We start from the raw sequence: 24,646 nt of genomic DNA, 5'->3' as shown, positions 1-24,646 counted from the left end.
TGTATTAATATTCATAGAAGATTCATAGCCCACGCATTACACGAAGAATATATGCATGCACCAGCCTTAGAGTCAAGTAGCCTCTGCCCTGATAACTTTTAGTTTCTATCAACATGTACTCCAAACACAAGATACCAGATATGCCATAGGTACATGTCGTCCTGACACCGTAGACTTTAGTCTCCTCTTCTAGTGCAGAAGTCATAGCCCCCAGTTCTCCCTGGTAACACGTCATTGCCCGTTTGCGTGCACCACTAGGTTAAAGGTCCCAGCTGCTCTCAGGTAGCCCCCTCCATGTTTCCGCCCACTCATGACATTTCTATGACGTTTCACATCACATGTCTCAGTGCACGCCCTGTACACGCCTTCTTCTTCCACCAATGTGTCCTTATCTTTCACGACTGCTACGCCTACTGCTACGCCTACTGTATTGAATGTAATTGTAATGTATATATATCTTGTACTGTTACTTAGACGTGGCAGCTGCCATCCATTCTATTTCCGTGCAGGCTATCCCGTTCCTGTCCCTTCCCTCATGCCTGATTAAAGCCTGTTAGACTCAGATACCTCGAATTCTGTCTCTTATTTATTGAGCTATCTGTTTTATTCAATGTATTCAAAAATAGTACCGGTAATTAATTATTTATTTACCACATAATGGCGCCCGAATAGGGACTTGCCCTTTCCCCACGCGCCGGCGAAGCCACGCAGGCCCCCTGACCCTCTGCAGCCGTGACGGAACCATACCGTGCACGTGCAGATATTTCTGCTTCAAGTATCCCTCAGGCCCACGGAGGAGACGGAGACTGCGGTCCAGCATCCAGACGAGGCGGTGAGGAATGCGGCGAGTCCCGACCAGAGCCCAAGCCGAGAGTACAAGGTCCGAGGTATCCGGAGGTCCACCTGTAACTGAAGTCCGAAGTTCGTAGTCCGACGTCGTAGCAGTCCAGTCCAGTCCGAGGCCTTCCGTTCTTGCTGCCCGGTGAGTACCGTTGCTGGGGTAGTATCTAGACAGGGTCAATTAATTTGTCTCTGGTCCGATGGGTTTGGGTACACAGATCCAGTCCGAAGTATTCACCTAGGTGGATACGGGTCCGACGTGTCTCTTTATGGGACCGGTATGTTCTGTACTGTTTTAGCAGTGCATCCAGTAATTCTAGTAAGTCTGTTCTCGAGAAATTCATGTGTTCTGTTTTAAATGTACCAGGTAATATTCTGTTCGAACTGTTATTAATGTTATTTAATGTGTTTTCAATGTCGTGGTATGAGTGATTTGTTTTGCTATTCATTACTGTGTTTATCGTGTATTGTATTGTGTTTGGATTCAAGTCTAGAATGCCTCTGTTTTCCAAGTTACGTCAGATAGGAACCCGGAAAGGGTTACTCGAAGAATCAGTTCCTGTCCCGCCTAGGGACAGTCCAGGACATTTTATGTATCATAAGCATGGCTTAAGTGCCATATTGTATTTAGATTTATGGGTCGACTATACCAAGGATCTAGAAGAGAAATATAGATGGCCTGTATCAGGTACATGGGATGCCGAGTGCATCATGCGAGTAGAAGAGGCATTATGGAAAAAGAAAGCCCGACAGTCCCAGAAAGATGCCATCGAGTTATGGCGCAAAGAATCTCATAGAAGAACCGAAAAAGAAATCAGAAAAACAGAGTTAAGTAGGGAATCCTCAGAGAGAGCCCAAGAAAGGGAACTTCTAGAAGAAGGTGAACGAGTTAGAGCAGAACAGTCAGGCAGACAGAGAAATGCTCTTATAAGGGGCATGTATCCTCTTCTTGCCGAGGGCTTGCCGAAGGCAACCCCGGAAGCATCCAGTAATTTTCCACCACCATTGGTCCCGACTAGGCTACGTCATAAACCGACCGCAGCTGAAATTTTTCTTTCGTCCTATTTGGACGATACAGTCCCAGAATATGCAAATCATATTCCGCCTGTTCAACCTCAGCACCCTGTTAATAATGTAATCCCTGTTCCTCCAGGCACTGGTCCCGGGGACCAAGTTAATGTACCCCCGGCCCAGCCTACAGTAAATGCACCCGTTTTACCAGTCACGTTACCAGCACCCGCACGTCCGGTATTACCTGACGACTTTAGCCCAGGAGGGGCGGCGGGAGGCGCTCCTACCACCCCGCCTCAAACGAAACGAATGACGCTGAGAGAAGCAGCGTTACAACGTACACCGAAAGTCTCTACTTACGCAGCCCTCAAGAAATACCTTACTGATTGCGTATATGATTCAGTACCAGGTGAAGATTACATGATACTGTATTCAGTACGTTTACGACGAGTTACCACCTTTTTGGTTACTCTGCCAGACATGAAGGACCATCTAGATAGAATATATCGTTTTATCCGTACAGGGGAGGATCCAGAAAGTATTCACGAAGCTATGGCACACAGAAAAGTCGAGACTCAACATCTGATTTTACAGTTTTTGATTAACTGTTTAATAAGAGAACAAGACTATCCTGAGAAAGATAAAGATAAGATGAAAGTCCTGACAAAGTGGAGTGATAATATAGCCGAGGGAAAACACAAGACACAGAATTGTATAGACGCTATGTACAGGAAAATCCGTAAGGAAATTCTAGACATACACGAAAAAGAGAAAGCAAGGAAAATAGCCGAGAAAGAGAATGACTCTTCAATTGAAGAGGTAGACAGCGAGAATCCCGACAGAATAGCGTATGTAGGTAGAACTAGACTTTCCGACAGACATTCACGTCCAGATTACAAGAAAAGTTTTTCTCCTCCAGTGCCAGAACAATGTTCTCTTGAGCAAGTGTTCCAAGCTACCGATAAAATTCTGAAATCACGAATAGGTTATAGTGAACTTAATACCATGCTTGAACAAGAACTAGCCCGATCAGAAGTCCGATGGACTAGTGATTCTATCACGTTTCCAGATGAAATCGTGGCACAAATGTTCCTGAAACTGCCCCCAGCCGAGCAGCGTCTGGTGGGTATGTATATGATTCAGCACCTCATCACACTGTATGAGGTTCAGCATTCTGATCCAGGTCCTTTACATGATGTATTGAACGAGTTACTCCAGTACAGATGGAAAGGTCTAGGTACCGATTTAATTAATGTCATTCTAGAACAGCGCCACAAATACAGTACGTTCCTGACTCCGCATTTTGTTCCCGTTCCACCCCCAGTAAGGAAGTCATTCTACATAGATAGACAGAATCCGTTACGAGAAGTACATCCAGTTAGGACAACGGGGGTGCTCTAGAACGAGTATTTGTTTACACCCCCATCACGAAAATAGAACTTTTGGAGATGAAAAAGTTAATTCCCTGTCATGATAAAGATCCAGCAGGGTTCCACCGTGAATTAAAAGACATGCTCCGTATGGGAGAATACACGTATCCTGATATCATTAAAATGTTAAAAGTCCTGTTGCCTGCGGGCATATATGAAAAACTCAAGGAAAAAGAATGGGAGGTGGGAGAGAAAAAGATAGATTGGTCCGCATTAGAAGCCGAAGATAACACACGAGTACCAGGTACCGGTCTTGGGGATAAAGCTAAAGCTTTGCCCGAACTGTTAATACAAGTCTTGCCAAGATTACTAGCCACGAAAAAGGAAGACTGGGATGCCATCTCAGCCTGTAAACAGAAACAAGATGAAGATACTAGTGACTTTTATTCTAGATTCGAGAAATGTTTCATTATTAATAGTGGTCTGAAAACAAGTAGTGAATCGTACCCCCATCTTTTTGTTACCAAACTAGTCGAGAATTCAAGTCCACAAGTTAAAAATCGAGTATTGAAAGTCGAGAGTTCTTGGCAAGCTAATACTCCGTCACAGATGCTCCAGATGCTCCAGTATCACCAGAACAGAATCAGGGAAGAGCAGGAACATGAAAGAAGACGTATGAAAGACACGAAAATGAAAGTATTAGTTGCACAGTCTGTTCCACAAGACAGTCAGAAGAGGGGTCCGAATCAAGCCAGTCATCCTGCAGCTCCCGTTAAAAGGACATGCAATTATTGTAAACAGCCAGGTCATTTTATAAACGAATGTGCAGTTCTGAAACATAACATAGCTACTGGTAAGACTAAAGAGAGACCGCGTCCGCCTAGACAAGAACAAGTTTTACAGACTTCCCAGCCACCGCAGAACGCACAACAGACAGTTACAGTACCGCAGCCTATAGCTGCAACACAGCACGTTACACAGCAGATGTACCAGTATGCACAGTCAGAGTATCCAGATTATCAGCCATATTCATGAAACAGCCTAGAGAGGGAGGTAGGCTTGCCTCTCATCGAGATTCCTGTAGATCAAGAGGGTCCCTATGTACATAGTCAAGTATTAGGGAAAGACAGAAAGTTTCTGATTGATACAGGGGCAAGTAGGACTACCATCAGTCATGACGAGGTTCCAGGGGCTCCGCTCTCAGGCTCAAGAAATGTTTCCCTTGGATTTTCAGGAAAGCCTATTGTTAATGAAATATCGAAACCAGTTACTCTAGAAGTTGGTCCACTGTCCCGAACTACTGATTTGTTACTCACGAAGTCATGTCCAGAAAATGTATTAGGCATTAAGACACTGAAAGAATTAGGTGCCATAATTTGTTGCTCCCCAGAGGGAGTAAGACTGTTCCTGCGAGATTTTAAAGGTCATTATGTATTACGTGATTTTGATCCAAGATTATTGAATGTACCACAGCATTTATGGGCGCAAGGTCCAACTGATGTAGGTTGTATGCATATCACACCCCATCGTGTGACTCTGAAGCAAGGTGTTGTATTACCACGAATCCGACAGTACAAATTGCCACCTGAGGCTGTAGCAGCCTTATCCAAAATTATTGACGAGCTTATTGTTCAAGGAGTGGTTGTAGAAACTGACTCCAATGTATGTAATTCTCCTATCATTCCGATTCTGAAACGTACTGATCCCAATGCACCTCCAGTTTATCGATTAGTGATCGACCTTCGAGAACTTAATAAGTGTATCATACCCCAGTACCCAGTAGTCCCTGATATTTCCTCACTCTTGACAGCCATTGATTCTGAAGCCACATTCTTTACAGTTATCGATCTCAAGAACGCATTCTTTAGTGTCCCTATTCATCCAGACAGCCAGTTCCTTTTCGGTTTCTGTTTAAATGGAAGAAGCTATAAATTTACACGAGCACCTCAAGGTTTCACAGAAAGTCCTAGCATTTACAGTCAAGCACTTAAAAGACAACTAGACAATATTCACATACATGCCAACTGACACTGCCCTACTCCAGTATGTCGATGATCTGTTAATTACAGCCCGTTCTGAACGTGACTGCGAGCGTGCGTCACTTACAGTCCTGTATTTCCTGGCCGAGATGGGGCACAAGGTGTCCCCTTCCAAATTGCAATTCTGTGTCCAGCAAGTGGTCTACTTGGGACACTTACTGTCCAAGAGGGGTAGGCAGTTGACACCTGACCGTATCCAGTTAATAGCGCATCTTCCACAACCCAAGACTCAGAAGGAGGTACGAGCTTTTATCGGCCTCACTTCTTACTGTAGACAATGGATTCCTCAGTACGCATATCTAGCCAAGCCACTGATACAGTTAACGACACAGGAGGCAGCCGTATCGACTGTCCTCCCTTGGACCCAAGAACATACACTTGTTTTTAATGAATTAAAGAAAGCTTTATGCCAAGCACCTGTTCTAGCAACACCAAACTATAGTAAGCCTTTTACACTTTTTGTTACAGAACGTGATGGTACTGCATTATCTGTTCTCACACAAGATCAAGCAGGACAATACAAGCCCTGTGCTTATTTTTCTAGCACATTAGATCCAGTGGCCCAGGCTCTGCCTGCGTGCCTCAAGTCAGTTGCAGCCACAGCTCTAGCTATCAGACAAAGTGATTCCATAGTGTTAGGACACTCCCTGACAGTACAGTTCCACACTCCGTGGAAGTTCTTTTAAACCGAACTCAGACTCAGCACTTGACAATTGCACGTTTAACAGGTTATGAACTGACACTGTTTCAGCCACACATAGAAATCAGACGCTGCAACGTTTTAAATCCCGCTACACTGTTACCGTCAGTTACTTCAAATCCTGCCACACATGACTGTGTGGAAGTTGTTAACACCATGACAAAGCCAAGACAAGACTTGACAGATATTGCATTACCTGATCCTGACCTGACACTTTATGTGGATGGTTCATGTATGAGAACAAGTACAGGAGAACTAGTAGCCGCGTATGCAGTGACTACGGACACTGAAGTTATAGAAACACACCGTATTGATACCCTGTCTGCTCAAGCAGCAGAGCTAGTCGCTCTGACCCAAGCCTGTATACGTGCCAAGAACCTGAAAGTTAACATATATACAGATTCACGTTATGCATTCGGAGTCGTACACGACTTTGGAGTGCTCTGGAAAGAAAGAGGTTTCATGACTTCTCATGGAACTAAGATTCAGCATGGTCTCCTCATTCAAGCTCTGTTAGATGCAATACATTTACCGACAGCTATTGCCATTATGAAGTGCAAGGCACATACGAAAGTTACTGACATCATTTCCCAGGGTAACGACCTGGCAGATCGAACAGCCAAGCTTACAGCTCAGACTCCAGACATTCCAGTTAACACGACACAGACACTCATTCCAGATCAGACTACTTGTATGACAGTTAAGGACCCTACACAAGATGTAATAGATATACAGTCACATGCCACTCCAGATGAAATCAAGAAATGGTCCGAACAAGGAGGGGTCCAGACAGATCAGGGATGGTTGACGAAGGGAAAAGCCACATGGTTTCTCCCCGACTCAATGGTTCAAGTCATTATTAATACCGCACATAGTCCAGTACACCTAGGAGAAAAGGCCATGTTAGACAGTATCCAGAACATTTGGTTCAACAAGCATTTACGAGCAGCAGCCAAACAGAAAGTGCGTACCTGCATGATCTGTTGTCAGTTCAATCCAGGTAAAAGTGTCCCGGTGGAACAAGGTGGATTCCATCCTCCTGACCACCCTTTTGAAGTCCTCCAGATGGATTATATTCAGATGGAGAGATGTCGAGGTTTCAAGTATGTCCTCGTAGTTGTATGTGCTTTGTCCAGATGGACAGAAGCATATCCGGTTCCAGATTACACTGCCGCGACCACTGCCAGGCAGTTGGTTCGTGAGTTTTTCCCCCGCTATGGTTTACCAAGGGTCGTGTATTCAGACAACGGCCAGCCATTCTCATCTGAACTCATGAAACAAGTATCCCTTCTGTTAGGGTACCAGTGGAAGTTCCACTGTGTACGGCACCCCGAAGCAGCTGGTCTAGTTGAGAGACATAATCAGACATTGAAAATCCGCATTGCAAAAGTATGCGCAGAGAAAAGTGTAGATTGGTTGGTAGCACTGCCAGTTGCCCTTTTTTATATGAGAATGGTTGCACACTCTAGATCAGGTCTGTCCCCGTACGAGGTCGTATTCGGCCGTCCTCCAAATATGTGGGGTACACCTATGCCCCGAAAGATTACAGACGTTTCCAGTAATATGCTGACAGATTACCTAGCTTCCTTGATGTCTGCCCTACACTCTTGTCGTTCACAGGTTGCCGCTGCTTTTCCAGACAACACTCAAGTGAAACCGCACGAAGTCGTTCCAGGTGAACTCGTGTTGGTTCGAAACTTCGATCGTTCAAGTCCGCTGGAGCCCCGCTGGAAGGAGCCCAAGTTGGTGTTATTAACAACAAGGACCGCAGTCAAGCTCGAAGGACGCAAGGGCTGGGTGCATACCAGCCACATCAAGAAATTCCATGGATTACGGCCAAAGACATTTATCAAAGACTGCCCCGTTCTTAAGGACTGTCCAGACACAGACTCTAAACTTCCCCTGTTAGAGAAAACTCCGCAGCAGGAGTATAAAGCCAAGTTGAGGTCTAGCAAGTCAGACAGTTTAATTGTTTAAGTCCCTCTCGGGTGAAGCGGTTAGACAGGTTCCTGACATGTATGAGATAGACCCACATAGTGAGAGAGTTAGTCAAAACTCTAAGAGAATACGCTATCAAAAGAATATTTGCAGTAGATGCATCGTTACTCTGTTATTTTTTATGTCTCTGAGTCTTATGGTTACCTGCATAAGTTATGCTTTTCATTTATGTTTTCCTATTTCACATGTACATATGTTTCCTAATGTTACAGTAGAGCACACAATTAGTGACCTGCCTCCTCACGAGTTATCCTATTGTCTTGCTATGCGTAATAACACATTTATCAGAATGTTACACTATTCACACCAGACCAGCAATGCCACTAATTGTTGGGTGTGTGGTCGACTTCCCCCTTTTCAGACACCGAAGGGAGTTCTGCCACTTTTTCCTTATCCGTTTTCACACAATGGTTTGTGTGGAGCATGGTCCACATTAACGTCATCCCTAACCGATATGTCCCTTCTGAATCGAACATGTTTCCCAGACAAGCAAGGTCTTTCCCATAGAACAGGGTTAGATCTAGAAAATGAAGTATATGATTTAGGTAATTATTCCTCGAATTTTATGGTTCTGAATGTTCAGTCCGATACTACTCCAGATTTGCCTGCTATTTCAGTCCTACCCGTCAAAGGCGAATTATGTGTCAGAAAGAAAGGTTCCTCACATGTAGGACATAGTGATTGTACTACTGTGGTCGAGTATAGTGACAGTGGGAAATCTATTTTCAAAGCTTCACGTCATTCTTATTTTGTTTGTGGTCAGACCGCATATGTTCGTCTGCCCCTCGATTGGGATGGAACTTGTTACATTGCCTTCCTACTGCCACCAGTTTTTCTAGCCCCATCCGATTATCACAGAAACACACATCTAGTACACGTTAGACATAGAAGGGAGACTGAGTCCCCAATTGTCGATCAAACTGAAACTACTCTAGAACAATATCAAGACTTCAATAAAGGTTTCTTTTTCTTTATAGGTCCTGTCCAGAATAGTAAGTTAATACGTAGGTTAACCAGAACCCTTGAAGCAGTAGTGAATGAGACTACTTCCGCTCTAGGTAATTTAACCGAAGAGCAATCTGCCATTAGATTTGTCGTGCTCCAAAATCGTCTCGTCCTTGACGTCATATTGGCCGATAGAGGAGGAGCTTGTAGAGTCATCGGATCTAGTTGCTGCATTTTCATTCCTAATAACGCGCCGTCTGTTTATTCAGCTATAACCAGACTTCATAAAATTGCCCATCAGTTACACCAAGATCCAGGCACCTGGACATGGTCCGGTTGGCTCTGGAGTATCATATCTGCCTGGGGATGGAAAGTATTGTCATTCCTAGGTATAGCAGTAATGATCATATTCAGTTGCTGCCTCTGTTTACAATGTGGCCCTGCGATCTGCGGCTTGTGTGCTACATCCTGTATTCCTAGTCCTAAGTCCCGTTCCAAGACAATTCGAGACGAGCAAATGATGCTATATGAACAGATAGATGGTATCATGAATATTGATGTTTCCTGATGGAAACGTAGGGCACAAGGAGGGAATGTGGAAAAGTAAATTTTGCCATGTTATATGTGCCTACGTGTTCCCCATCCTATGTTATATGTGCCTACGTGTTCCCCATCCTATGTTATATGTGCATGATTAATATGCATATGTATCCCCCTATGATCGATTAAAGACGCAATTATAGTTGTGTCCAACTCTAGTATGCCAGTTTCCAGTTCTCGTGAAAGCAACAAGTATTAGGCCCATGTTACCACGATTTACAGTGTACACGTTAATTCATTGAATTGTCCCCGTTTCTAGGCCTCAAAAGGGCCCGGACACCAGATTCAAGCTCCAGTCTCCTGAACTCACTCCGAGGAGCGATGCAGCCCCCACCTGTATCCCTGACCCTTCACTTACTTCCTTTCGCGCAGCGCGGTGCCCAGCTCTGCCTGCCAGTCTGCCAAGAGTATGTTATGCTTCTAGTTATCAGTTCAGCTCCTCGTCTTTGCATTCCTTAGCTACTGAACCGTATAAACAGCTTCAGCTATAGTCTAGTCTTTATGTCTCCATGCAAGAGAATTACTGTATTAATATTCATAGAAGATTCATAGCCCACGCATTACACGAAGAATATATGCATGCACCAGCCTTAGAGTCAAGTAGCCTCTGCCCTGATAACTTTTAGTTTCTATCAACATGTACTCCAAACACAAGATACCAGATATGCCATAGGTACATGTCGTCCTGACACCGTAGACTTTAGTCTCCTCTTCTAGTGCAGAAGTCATAGCCCCCAGTTCTCCCTGGTAACACGTCAGTGCCCGTTTGCGCGCACCACTAGGTTAAAGGTCCCAGCTGCTCTCAGGTAGCCCCCTCCATGTTTCCGCCCACTCATGACATTTCTATGACGTTTCACATCACATGTCTCAGTGCACGCCCTGTACACGCCTTCTTCTTCCACCAATGTGTCCTTATCTTTCACGACTGCTACGCCTACTGCTACGCCTACTGTATTGAATGTAATTGTAATGTATATATATCTTGTACTGTTACTTAGACGTGGCAGCTGCCATCCATTCTATTTCCGTGCAGGCTATCCCGTTCCTGTCCCTTCCCTCATGCCTGATTAAAGCCTGTTAGACTCAGATACCTCGAATCCTGTCTCTTATTTATTGAGCTATCTGTTTTATTCAATGTATTCAAAAATAGTACCGGTAATTAATTATTTATTTACCACACAGTGGTCAAAGCTATTCAACCAATTACCTGGTCTGGTTTGACACTGTTTTTTGCACAGGAATACGCCAAAGCCACTGCAGCCAGACGCAAGGCAATCCTTGATATAAAACCTGATCTTCGCTCGATGGGAGCCCGATATGGTCTATCCACCCTTGTCTTTTTAAAGTTATGTATAATAACAAATCAACAACATATGAAGATCCAATAAGTCTACAAAGCTTCATAAACACGTTCAAGATGGATCATAGGTAGTCATCCGGATCTTCTTCCTCACACATTACTTAATTTTCTTGAACCTCTCTTATGAGTTCTCTCTCTTCTTTTCTTTTCAAGTTCCACTACATGCTTCTTACACGTGTTGGTGTTAGAACTTAAAAAGCTCTACTGTTCAATGATGTTTTCATACTTACTGAGTGATTCTTTATTTTCTGATGATCTCCTGTTCCATTGTTAATGGTACAAAGTACTTTTAAATTTGTCACACTTCGTCTCCGTCTGGTCGACCTTGGACGTGCCGTCTGTTCCATGTGGCTCCACCCATCCCGCATGTTTGTTCTTTTTTTGTAGGTATGTTATTTATCTCTGTTCTTCTTTGTTTCTTTCTTCATTCTATTCCTTCTCTTCTTTCAGGTGTCTTCATTATTGGCATTCTCTCCCTCCTATTCATTTCATTAAATATCTTTGTCATTACTCTTCTAGTTTCTCCTACTCCTCTTGTAATTCACAATTTATCTAATGTGTTAACTTACCTAAATGTCTTTTCTTATCAATTTCATTGTTCATTTCTATTGATCTTACTATCTCTCTTTCTTTACCCTATAGTTAAATTGATCCTATATTTGATACTCCTCTTTTTTATATTTTCTATTGTCTTTTCACTGAACTGGATTATTGTTCAATATTTTCATTCCTTCTTACCTTTGATATGTTATGCCGTTAACATTTGTTTCCTGGAACGTTAGGGGATTAAACCCTCCTATCAAAAGTCAGAGAGTCTTAACTCACTTTGTTAAATTAGAAGCTGATATAGTGTTTCTTCAAGAAACTCATCTTACAGATGTTGAATCATTGAAACTAAAAAAAGGTTGGGTGGGGGAAGTTTTTTTTTCTCAAGGTGATGGTAAACGCAATGGTGTTATGATAATTTGTCATAAATTGCTCCCTGTTAAATTTATATCACAGAGTCTGATACGGTTGGTCGTTGGCTAAATGTTAAACTACTTTTGAGGGGTGCTCTGGTCTCTTTTCTCAATGATTATGCCCCACTGGTGGTGTCTCATCTTTTTGGTCCTCAATTAGCTAAGCAAATTACTCTTTGCATTGAAGATAATTTTATATTAGCTGGTGACTGTAATCAGATTTTTGACCCATTTATAGATCGAAATTCCAAAGTTTCTTTTATCACTAATAAACCCCACAAAACTTTTGTTCATACTATCACCCAACATAAACTCCTAGATGCATGGAGATTATGCAATCCCACCCCCAGGGAATACACTTTGTATTCCCCCGTTCATCACACTCAATCACGAATTGATTACTTTTTGTATCCCACAATATATCACAAGCCCTTACGAATGCATAAATTGGTCCTATACTATTATCGGACCATGCCCCTATCTCAATTGGCCTTGACATTTTGCCTAGGGTTAATGCTCCCAGAAGATGGTGTTTTAATAATACTCTTCTTTTGGAATCATCATTTATCTCTTCCTTCACCACCTTCTTTAATGAATATTTTTCACTTAACCAAAATGACTCTCTTTCCTTCTCGACTATCTGGGATGCGTTTAAGGCCTCAGCGAGAGACTTCACTATAAGTTATGTTGCCAAGAAACGTAAAATTGCTGGTAAGCGTACCACTGCTCTCTTTCAAGACATAAAGAGACTGGAGCACTCCTATTATACCTCCAATTCAAAAGACTGTCTAATAGCTCTCATAACAGCCAAACTACAGTTTAATAAAGAATCAACAGATAATGCCTCACTATATCTATTGAAATCTAGTGCGAAATTCTATGGAGGCACAAATAAAGCAAGGAAAAATTGGCTAATTACTTGAAAACTAGGAATAACAAATTAAACATTGAGTCTACCTATGATGAACATTCTGTCTTAAAATTTAAGGATGCAGAAATACTGAATGAATTCTCTTTGTTTTAAAAGTCATTGTATACTTCGGAAACGCAATACACAGATCTTTTGTGGTCACTATTTTTCTCCACCATACAAAAACCCCAACACACTTTTCCTGATCTATCCTCCCTGGAATCAGACCTAACACAACAGGAACTCCTGGTTGCTCTCCAACGTCTCAAAAAAGATAAGGCACCAGGGCCAGAAGGTTTCAACGTCAAATTTTTTCTTCATTTTTTAAAATTATCACTGCCCAAATTACACTCCCTGGTAAACTCTTTTTGCTCTATGAATAGTTCAGTTGGCTCTTTTTCAGAAGCGCACATGTGCCTCATACCTAAAGACGGTAAGGATCCAAAGTACTGTAAAAATTACAGACCCATTTCCCTTGTTAACATCGATTATAAAAAAAAATTCCAAAGCACTAGCTCTTAGTTTAGATTCATATTTACCAAATATATTAGGTAAAGAGCAATCCGGTTTTGTAAAGGGACGAGTTATAACCAGCAAATCACAACTCTATTTCAATATTTTATCCAAAGCTACCCATCTAAAATACCCCCATGCAGCAATAGCATTAGATGCGGAAAAAGTGTTTGATAGAGATGAATGGCCTTACCTATTTTACACCCTTAGATGTTGTGGTTTCGGCCCTACATTTATTTCCCTAATTTCCCTTCTCTACTCTAATCCTCGCGCTGCTGTTTGCACTAATGGCCTAATCTCTCCATTTTTTTATTTTTTAGGTAGAGTATGACGCCAAGGGTGCCCCTTATCCTCTTTTTGTTATCAACCTAGCTCTAGAGCCTTTTCTCTCTAAAATATGTCAGAATCCACATATACATGGTTTTGAAACACCAACATCTCACATTTAGCTAGCAGCATATGCTGATGATATTTTGCTTTTTATCTCACAACCAAGTGATTCGATTCCTGCATTTTTAGCAGATTTGCATTCCTTTTCCTCAATCTCTGGTTACAAATTAAATAGTGACAAGTGCGAGATTTTGCCCCTGACTAAGTACACTTTCAAAGCGGATTTTACCCCTTCTAACTTCAAATGAAGCCCAAATCATATCAAATATTTAGGGTTACATTTTACGCCCTCAGTTCCTGACACAGTAGCTTTATGCATGAATAAATGTATTCAAAACATTTCAGAGCTCACAACTAAATGGCACCCTCTTTACCTATCTTGGTGGGGTCGTGTAGTCAATATAAAGATGATGCTTTCCCCTATAGTATTATACACCATTTCCAACATCCCAGTCCCTATTTCTGCTAATGTATTTTAAAAAGTTAACTCCATCCTCTCCTCCTTCTTGTGGAGTAATAAAAGATCCCGTATATCTATTTCAAAACTAATTTACCCTAAAACGGAGGGAGGAGTTAATTTTCCCAATTTTTCTGCTTATCAAAAAGCATTTCTTTTACGTCAGGCTTCATATTGGCTGCTCAGCTCTACAGACCTCAGTTGAACACTCATTTCTATCCCCTTTCTCTTTTCAAGAATATTTCTCTGTCTACCGTAAACCACAATCCCTTTCCACCCCTATAATCAAACTTACTTCTAAACTTCTTGGATTAACTTCCCCTTTAAGCCATGAGACTCTTGACTCCTTCCTCAATTCAACTATCTGGCACAACAAAATTGTGTTAATACGTAATAAACCCTTCTATTGGAAAACTTGAAGGCAAAAAGGTTTAATCTGGATTCATCAATTATTCTCACAATCAGAATGTATACTCTTTCTCACACTTTGTCAATTATTTGGCTTGCCTGCTTCCTTCAACTCTGAATATAACCTCCTTAAAAAAGCTGTGTTAGACAAATGCGCTCAATTTACTACAACACCTATTAATGTTCATACTCTCGATTCACCTAAACGCCTTAACACCCTGTTGCGCACCTTACTAAAGCATCCACTATTTATAATTTTTTACAATGTACTGACAATATCAGACAAAAATCAAAAATAGAGATTGCATGGGAGCAGGATTTCAAAGCATCTTGGCCACTGTATCTCTGGAGCAACATCTGGACTAAGATACGGAAATCTTCAAGCGCAGCTAATATACCGCAAACATTGTTTTTTGTATATAATAGACTTTTATTATCCCCGATTACCTTAAGAAAAAGTTTTTCCACTGTTCTAGATACATGTTGGACATGTTCATCCCCAAACGCTGATTTGTTTCATATGTTATTTTCATGTTCATTTGTATACAGTTTCTGGAAACGTGTATGGTCTCAAATTAATTCAGTTTTTGGTACCAACTTTTCTTTTTCCTTCACTCATGTATTCTTAGGAAGTCTTTCACCTATTTGGAGCAACTTTACATCCAATGTCAAAATTATTGATTTGTTACTTGCGGTTGCTTTCCAGCAAATTACTAGGAATTGGAAAGATTTCACCAAAATTTCCTATAAGGCTTGGTGGTATGCTATTTGCCATAATCACAGGTTAGATACCTCCTTTGTCTATCCTATACATATGGCTACGAAACGTCTTCAACTATGGTCACCTGTTACATTGTACTTTGATGCAAGTGCTAAACAACTTTCCTCATTCCAACCATCTCAACAAGAAGTACTTAAACCACCATGAATTCCCCAGATGTTCCTCAGTTTTCTATTTCAATATTCACTATATTACCTTTTTACCACTTTATTCTCACTTTTCCCATTCATCAATCCACTTCATATATTTCTATCGGAGTAAATATGTAATGTAATGACTTGTGATTAATTTTACATTGAAACCCTTACTCTTTCAATAAAACGTTTTCTGAACTGGAAAAAAGTGAATAATATGACAGGGAAGGGAAATGTGGAACTAAGAGTGGCAGTACTAGCAAGACAAATATCTTTATTGTTTGGTTAATTAAAACCTTTACAAAGACGTAGATCATGTACATAATGATTCATTTTAAAAAATCGTATAGAAAGATAAAAAGCAGTGCACTAATAATACGGATAAAATTTGTTTAAAATGTCTATTTTTTGTAAGCAAGACATGGTGACAGGCTGGGTGGAAAGAAGAGATGTAAAGAGAAGAGCAAGGAGGGGAAAGATGGAAGCAAGAGAGGCACAACCAGATGGAGAAGGTAAGAGGCTTGGGCAGAGTTTGGCAAGGAGAAGAAGAGAGCATGCATTGGTGACGTGAATATAAGAGGGGCTAAGCCAACAAGAGAAGGTAAGCGGATAGGCAAGAGATGAGGTGAAAAATAGAGCATCGAGGTGAGAGGTTAATGTAAGTGGGCAGAATTAGCAAAATCATAAGAGTCTGGAGGAAAGGTAAAACATGACTTTAAACCAGTCTGTGCTGCTAAGTGCATTGAGCCTTCGGCCAAAAGGTGCAATTCTCAATCACCTTATTTTCCATGTAAACAAATGGAAAACATTTGGCTTAGTTTTGAGGTATGTGTGGTATGCGTGCCTTCCTTTGTAAAGGGTTGTGATCTTCAGCCATCCTCAATGTCTCTGTGGAATTTTAACCTGATATCTGTGTACTCTGTTACCATCTTGCCATTTCTATTAAATCTAGCTCCTACCCATATCCTGATCACAAATCTGGACATCATATGTCCTAACCTGGCCTCCATTTGGTTTGTTCACCCTTGCATACTCCCCATTACTACCAATGCAAAACACTGAAAAAGCTGTGGTCGTTCATATGCTCAAAAAAATATTCAGCAGGCTCAAAACATCTCCACATTTTCAAACCTATCTCTTTGTTACCCATTTCTCGAAAATCCTTGAAAAAGAAGTCAAGCATCTTCATCAAGAGTAATTTATTCACTGCCCATGTGCTGGTTGGCTTCTAACCATTCTATGGATCATATCTTGCTGTGTCAGATGATTTGTGCCGGATTCTCAATCAAAGAGCAGCCTTAATATTACTAAACTGTAGTGCCACAATTGACATTGGTTTGTAGCCGGTGCTTTTAAATCAACTTGTACAACTTGAAATGTAAGGAATTTCCCCGGTTACGGTCTTCCTTGATTTGGGGAGGGGGTCGGGGGGGTCCAGTCAAGTCAGTCAGTCAAAGGATCTTTATTCGTCTAAATGACAGTCATTAAAGAACAGATAAAATTTTAACAATAATACACATAATAACATTTTAACCGACTCAAATGTTACCCAGGAATTCATTTTCCAACAATATTACGAAGTCGAACTGCAGCAGAGATATACTTATAAACCATGAGACAAGTGAATTCATTGTTTAAAAGAAGTAAGGTGCTGACATCTGGTCCATTCTTATTTCCGATCATGCCCCCCGTTCTTATCACTTTAGATCTCCCTTCTGAACCTTCAAAATCTCGTTGATTGCATTTTAACAACTCCTTACTCAAAGATAAAAAAAATTGGACCTTTTTAAAGACTTTTTGTCAGACTTCTTTCTTAGAAATGCTACACCATTTCCTTCTATACTGTTTGGGATGCCTTGAAGGCAACTGTTAGGGGATTTATTATTGACTATGTTGCGGCTAGGAAAAAGGAATCTCTTCAAGTCTCAGCTTCCTTATTAGCCTCCATTAAACATCTTGAGCATTCCTACTTTTCTTCCAACAATGAATACACACTTAAGAAATTAATTCAGGCCAAATTGTGTCTTAATACAAAATCTACGGAGGACGCCTCTGGGACCCTCCAAGATAAATTCTAAATTTCACGGTGGTCGTAACTGGACAGGTAAATTGCTTGCTAATTATTTGAAGGTAAAATCCCAGAGATCCAAAATGTGAATAATATCGATGATAAAGGTGTTAATCATTTTAAAGATAAGAACATATTACATTGTTTTATGGAATTTTACAAGGCACTGTACACTCCTGAGTCTTCTCCTTCTGATTTGGCTTTTGAATTTTTTTTAATTGTTCCATTCTCATTCTTCCTCTTCTCCTGATTTTTCTTTTCTAGAACAAGACATTTCCCTTTCTGAACTTAAGTCTGCTTTAGCTTTACTGCTTAAGGAGAAATCGTCTGGCCCAGATGGATTTACTGCTGAGTTTTATTCCTGCTTTTCCCAGATTCTTCTTCCTCATCGTTTATCTTTATTTCAGTACTTTCTCTCTCAAAAGGAGGCTTGTGGCTCCTTTCTTGAAGCTATGATATGTCTCATTCCAAAGAAAGATGAAGACCCCTCTTCGTGTGCCAATTACCACCCCATTTCTTTAATTAATTTAGATTGTAAGATCTTTGCTAAGGTTCTTGCTCTCCATATTAATAAGGTTATTCCTGATCTGATTGGATACGAACAGACAGGGTTTGTTATGGGTAGGACTCTTGCTGATAATTCTCAAACTTTTTTAAACATTATTCATCTTGCCTCTAAAAGTCCCTTCCCTCTTGCTGCTATTACTTTGGACTCGGAGAAAGCCTTCTGCCGCATTCATTGGCTTTCCATGATGCGTGCACTCAAGTGGCATGGTTTTGGTCCTGTTAACTTATCCCATATTAGTTTATTATATTCTTCCCCCTCTACCTCGGTCTTTGTTAATGGCTTTCATTCTCCTTATTTTACTGTTCAACGTGGCACTTGTCAAGGTTGTCCTCATTCACCTTTGCTTTCTATTTTATCTCTTGAACCTTTTCTTCTTTCTCTCAGACATCCTTCTTCTTTTCGTGGTTTCACTCATAAATTGTTTGAAATTAAGTTCACTGCTTATGCTGATAACATTCTTCTATATATCTCTGATCCATCTTCTTCTTTACCCACTTTCACTGATCTTTTATCCTCTTATCCTGCTCTTTCTGGGTATAAGTAACATTTTTATAAGTCTGAGGTTCTCCCATTAAATAAATATTGTCTAAGAAGTATGTTTGAAGGGTCAGGTTTCAAATGGAACCCTAATCACATTGTTTAGTTAGGTATCAAATATTCTCCCTCAATTTCTAGTATGATTCGACTTAACCTCGGTGACATTTTACTAAAGATCTCTGCTATTGCGTAGAAATGGTCCCCTCTTTTCCTATCTTGGTGGGGCAGGCTAGATACCGCTAAAATCAATGATGATGCTTCCGGTCATTAACTTCTATTTGTCCATGTTGCCAGTACGACTCCCTTTAAAGTTTTTTAAAACCCTCAATGGCATTTTGAGTAAATTCCTTTGGAATAATCACAAACATTGTATTTCTTTGTCTGCTCTATCTACTCCTAAAGACAGCGGTGGGGTTAATTTTCCCAACTTCCGTCACTATCATTCCTCCTTTTTACTTTGTCAGGCTCTGCCTTATTTATCTACTTCGGATAACACTCCTCTCTCGGTTTGATTTAAATTAGAGAAATTAGCTATTTCTCCACTTCCTTTTTCTTCTGTAACTCATTTCTTTCACTTTCTTCGCTCGTTTAAATCCCCTCCTATTTCACAATTTGTTTCTACTTTTCATCCGGTTCTTACCAGATCCCTTTCACCTTTACAGTTATTCCTGGATTCTTCTATTTGGCATAATAAGTGTATTAAAATCTCTACTCGCACTATTTTTTTGAAGGACTGGATTATTAAAGGGGTTATCCAGGTCAAACATTTAATGGAAGATATGCAGCTCTTGACTTTCCAGGATTTTCAATCCAAATGTAACTTACCTGCTACTTTCCTTCTTAAGTTTAAATCTTTAATATCAATTCTTCTGAACCAGCTCTCTCATCTTCAGGTAGCTTCTTCCTCTTCAAATGATCCTTTGTTTGCATCATTATCTACCTCTTTTTCTGTCCGGGCCTCTTATATTTATTAGTACCTTCATTTCTCTCTTCCCACACGTCTCAAAAGCAAAACTGAGCTACTCTGGGAAGCGGATTTACAACGACTCTTTCTATCCATTTGGGCCCAAATACATCGCACTTCTTGCAATGCTAGTATTTCACAGACCCTTTTTTATTTTTATCAGAGATTATTTTTCACCTCACTATCGGTTTCTAAATTTAGTCATGGCCTTTCCCCCAATTGTTGGTCCTGCAAGAACACTCCCGGCAAATATCTACACTCTTTGTTTCTTTGCCCTCACATTTCCAGCTTTTGGACCAAAGTCTGCACTCCAATGTCTTCCATTTGCTCTGTCAATTTCCCTTTTGACATTATTCAATATTTCTGGGTAGTAACTCTATAGAATGGCTGGGTGCCCGCAAATTGGGTTTATTTGTGGCCTTGCTGATAGCAATTGGACGTCAAGTAATTACCTCTAACTGGAAGGACGCCTCTAAGGTCTCCTTTTCAGCTTGGTGGAATCTCCTTTGCCATCATCACCGGCTAGATAGAGCCTCTGTCACTACCTCTCAACAACTCCTTCGAAAATAAGCTTTCTGGTCTCCACATATAGATTACCTATCTTCCTCTGCTTCACTTGCCAGAGATGGTAATTTTGTCTTTCAGCCACCGTGAGTACAGTGTTTATTCCTTTTACATTGCTCGTATTTTATTGTTAATATACTGTTGTCTGAGATTTTCCTTGGTTTAACATACATATAGTTGTTAATTTTTCTCTTTTCTCTTCTTTTTCTTTCTCCCTTTTTCTTCTTTTCCTTCCTTTTTTCTTCTTCTTTTCCTCTCATAAATATTTCAAAAAATGCTCCTTTTGTTAGGGTACATTTATGTTCGTTTTAAGTTTGCTCATTGATCTTTTAGTTCTCAGTTTCCAGCCTTTGTTTTTTTTTTTTACAATTTGCTATGTTTTTCTTTTGTATTTCTCATAAACTTGTTATTGTATTTCTGTACCTTGCTTTTCTTAATTGCTGCAATAAAGCTTTCTAAAATAAAAAATAAAAAAAGGAAACATCGGAGTAATTATATCAGTTTTGGAGACACAGGCTGTAATGTTGTACACAGTCTAGTAGTTGGGATGGGAGGAGTTTCGGGGTTGGGGGAAGAGGCGGAGCGAGAACAGGAAAGGGGCAGATAGTGTAGGGACAGGAACGAGAAAGGAAGCAAAGAATAAAGCTCCTACAAATATAATTATTTTGTATGTCATTATTCAGGCCACGACATGACAACTGGCGACCAGGGTGGGATGGGAAGTTAGTCATCCCCAGAACCCAAGAAGAAGCGTCCTGTCCCTGGGCACCCAGACGAAAGGAAAGTTCCTCTGCAGGACACGTGTGCCCCGACGAAGCCGCCACCCACAGCACCGGGCCAGCGGTAAATGAGCTGCTCCACGAGTTGGCGATCGTGTAGAGCCCCCAAGGGAACAGCGCTAGTGCAGCGCTGCCTTGCTAGCACCCGACGCGATATTTCGCGCCAAAAAGAAAGTCGCGAGTGTGCCCTGCAGATTGTGCCCCAGAGAAGGTACTGAGAGCCCACCTCAGTCCTCCTGAAATGTCCTGAAGGAGTGGGGAGCGTCCAACGAAGCCTGTGACGCCGTGGAGGCGCCGGAAGAAAGTGCCGATATCGGGTCTCACCCCCGATGCGTGAGGAACGACACGCGGCAGGTGAAAGAAAGCGGAGCTCGCTCCTGGCCTACCTGGATGGTGGAAGTGGAAGCTGAGCTGCAAATTCCTGCTTTTTGAATGAGAGACCCACGGTGAGTGTCCAATGTGACCGAGTGAGCTGCAGAATGAATGGAAAGTCGAGCCTCGTGGGTGATATGTGGCGGCCATCTTAGAGTCAGGCAGCTGTGCAGGACATCCCCTGTGAAATACATGAGCGGCCATTTTGAAGTCAGGCATCCCACGTTTGAGGCTAGAACAAGCATTTAAACAGCCAAATAAGCTTTGATGAATATAAGACAAGCACTGGTAAGTGCAAGGACGAATAATAATAATCACCAGACAAGCACTGGCGAGTGCAAGTGAAAAAAAAATAAGAATTTTGGAAGACACCAGCAGTGAGCAGTGCAAAAGCGAGCCCCAGTCGGAACACGAGTGTGTTGTTAACACGTCAGTCCAGTCATGTCAACGTCACCCACTCGAAATGGAGGTGGTGCAGCAGCGGCCGTGGCTGCCTCTGTCACGCCCATCGTCTCACATCTACGCCCCCCGGAACCATTGACCCTGGTGGCTGGCGGAAGCATGGGTCCTCGGTGGCAGGAATGGCTGGAAGACTTTGAAGACTACTTAGAAGGATCGAAAGTCACAGAAGCCAGAGGCAAACTAATTGCACTCCGCAATCACGTGGAAGAGGTGTGGCGCCGCGGCCAGGGCGACTGACTCCGGAATCTGGGGATCACGGTTCGATCCCCGGCACCGGCGGCAGATTAACCCAGCACCATGTGACTCTGGGCAATAGCTTGCTAAATCTTCCCGACGGCCCCCAGCGCCTAGAGACCCTAACGGGTGATTGTGCGCTTTACAAATGTGGATATTATTATAACAAAATGTGGATATTGTTGGCAAAGAGATTGGGAAAGTGATCAAAGAATTACCGACAGATGATAAAGGGACCTATGATAAAGTACGGGATGCACTCAACAAAAAGTTTGTACACAAAAGAAATGTGGACTACGAGAGGTACGTGTTTCACCAGGCACGTCAAGACAAAGAGGAAATGATGAGCACTTTCATATCACGACTGCGGCGACTATCGCAGTATTGCAATTTTGACTCCTTTTCAACTGAAGATGCCATCCGATTGAGAGTCATTGATGGCTGTCATTCAGAGACCCTTCGCAGGCGACTACTGAGAAAGAGTCATGACCTCGACGAGATTGAGGAGATGACGAGAGTTTACGACCAGGCAGAAGAGCACGCGAAGACCATGGAGACAGGGCGAGGCGAGAAAAAGGAGCAAGCGTATTGGACTCAAAGCTCTGGTCATCAGAGAAGATCCATTGACCGTCAGAGAAGGTCTCGTCCAGCCTCTAGACACACCCATCGGAGTCATCGACGACACGAATCAAGAAGGAGAGAAAAGAGATCGAGCTACGCCAAGAATCCAGAACGTCCGAGGAAATGCTATCGCTGTGGGTACGATTTCCCGCATACAGACGCTTGTCCAGCAATGGGACAACAGTGCCGAAATGTGGGCGCATGAACCATTTCGAAGCCATGTGTGGAGTGTACAGCATGGAGAGAAAGAGTGAGAAAACCAGACCTCGGACGGATGAAAGGCGACACCATGCAAAGGCTGTGCAGGGCAGGGCGGTGTCATCTTCTGGCTCGTCACATTGCAGCAGAGAGTCTCACAGATCTCATCGGACCAGAAGATCGTTGTCAAGGGACTCGAGGTCCAGTTCTCGAGAGACGACATACACGGACGAATACGTCTGCATGGTGGCTGACCCGGATCAACTAAAAAAGTATCCTCCGCTGGATATTGAAGTTGGGACTCATGCCACCAAATTTGTACTTGACAGTGGGGCATCATTAAACTACATGCCCGTGACTGAATACAACAAGATGAGACCGCAGCCCGCGTTGAGCCCTGCACACGTCAGAGTGTTCACCTGGATGGCGAAAAAAACACTTCACTGTCTGGGCAAGTTCGCAACGACACTCAAACATGAATCCACAGCAATACAAGCATATATTCACGTCATTCATGGACCGGAGGCTGATTGTCTCCTCAGTTTGCCCACCGCGGAGAGACTCAGACTGGTCGAAATACTGTACTGAGTACATGACAATCCAGACATTGTCCGGAAGTTTCCCAAGCTCTTCAATGGACTCGGCAAGATGAACAAGTGCCTGATTCGCCTACACATAAATGACCAAGTGCGACCCATTGCTCAACACCCACGGCGAGTACCTTTTCACCTTCAGCAGGCAGTGGAGGACGAGATTCAGGAACTGCTTCAAGCGGACATTATCGAGAAAACGGACGGTCCCACACCATGGGTGTCCCCAGTTGTGATCGTTCCCAAAAAGGGTACCCCTGAGAAAGTGAGGTTATGTGTGGACATGAGGCTTCCCAACACAGCAATAGAACGGGGACGACATCCAGGGCCGCACCTGAGCGACATGATAGCGGCATTAAATGGAGCCAGGGTGTTCTCAAAGTTAGATCGCAACAAGGGATATCATCAGTTGGAGTTACATGAAAAATCAAGATACATCACAACATTTGCAACTCATCTGGGATTATTCCGCTACAAAAGACTGAGTTTCGGAATCTCTTCCGCGGCGGAAATTTTTCAAGAGGTGATACGCCAAACCATCAGGCATATCCCGAACTCCCTGAACTACAGTGACGATATACTGGTGTATGGATCTAATACCCAAGAGCATGATCAAGCCCTGGATCGAGTGTGTCATGCTCTCCTGGAAGCTAATCTAACGTTGAACAAAGACAAGTGTGAGTTCCACCAGTCAACGCTCAAGTTCTTTGGTCACGTCTTTTCAGAAGCTGGAATGAAGCCTGACCCCGAGAAGGTGACTGCGCTCAACACCACCAAGAGCCCTCAAGATGTCAGCGATGTCAGATCATTCCTGGGCATGACCATTTACTGCTCCAGGTACATCAAGGACTATGCAACGATCAGTCACCCCCTTCGTGCCCTCACTAAACAAGGGCAACCGTTTGTGTGGAGCCCCCCGTGCGAGAGGGCTTTCCAAGAAATCAAGCAAGCGGTGGAATCAGCGGATAATCTGGCCTATTTCAACACCAAAAGGAAGACGGAGATAACGGTGGATGCCAGTCCTGTAGGTCTGGGTGCCATCTTAGCTCAATATGACAACGACACTGAGCGACGCCACATCGTGGCATACGCCAGCCGCAGCCTCTCCGATACTGAGAAGGCCTATTCTCAGCCTGAGAAGGAGAGCCTAGCGGTTGTGTGGGCATGTGAACATTTCCATGTGTTCATCTTTGGCAAACATTTCACCATGATCACGGATCACCAGGCCCTTGTCACCATTTTTGGCAACCCCAAGGCCAAGATGCCGCCCCGCA

Source organism: Lissotriton helveticus, chromosome 7 (assembly GCF_964261635.1).
Source record: "Lissotriton helveticus chromosome 7, aLisHel1.1, whole genome shotgun sequence".
NCBI classification, from domain to species: domain Eukaryota; kingdom Metazoa; phylum Chordata; class Amphibia; order Caudata; family Salamandridae; genus Lissotriton; species Lissotriton helveticus.
Note: the sequence above shows the minus strand (reverse complement) of the source record.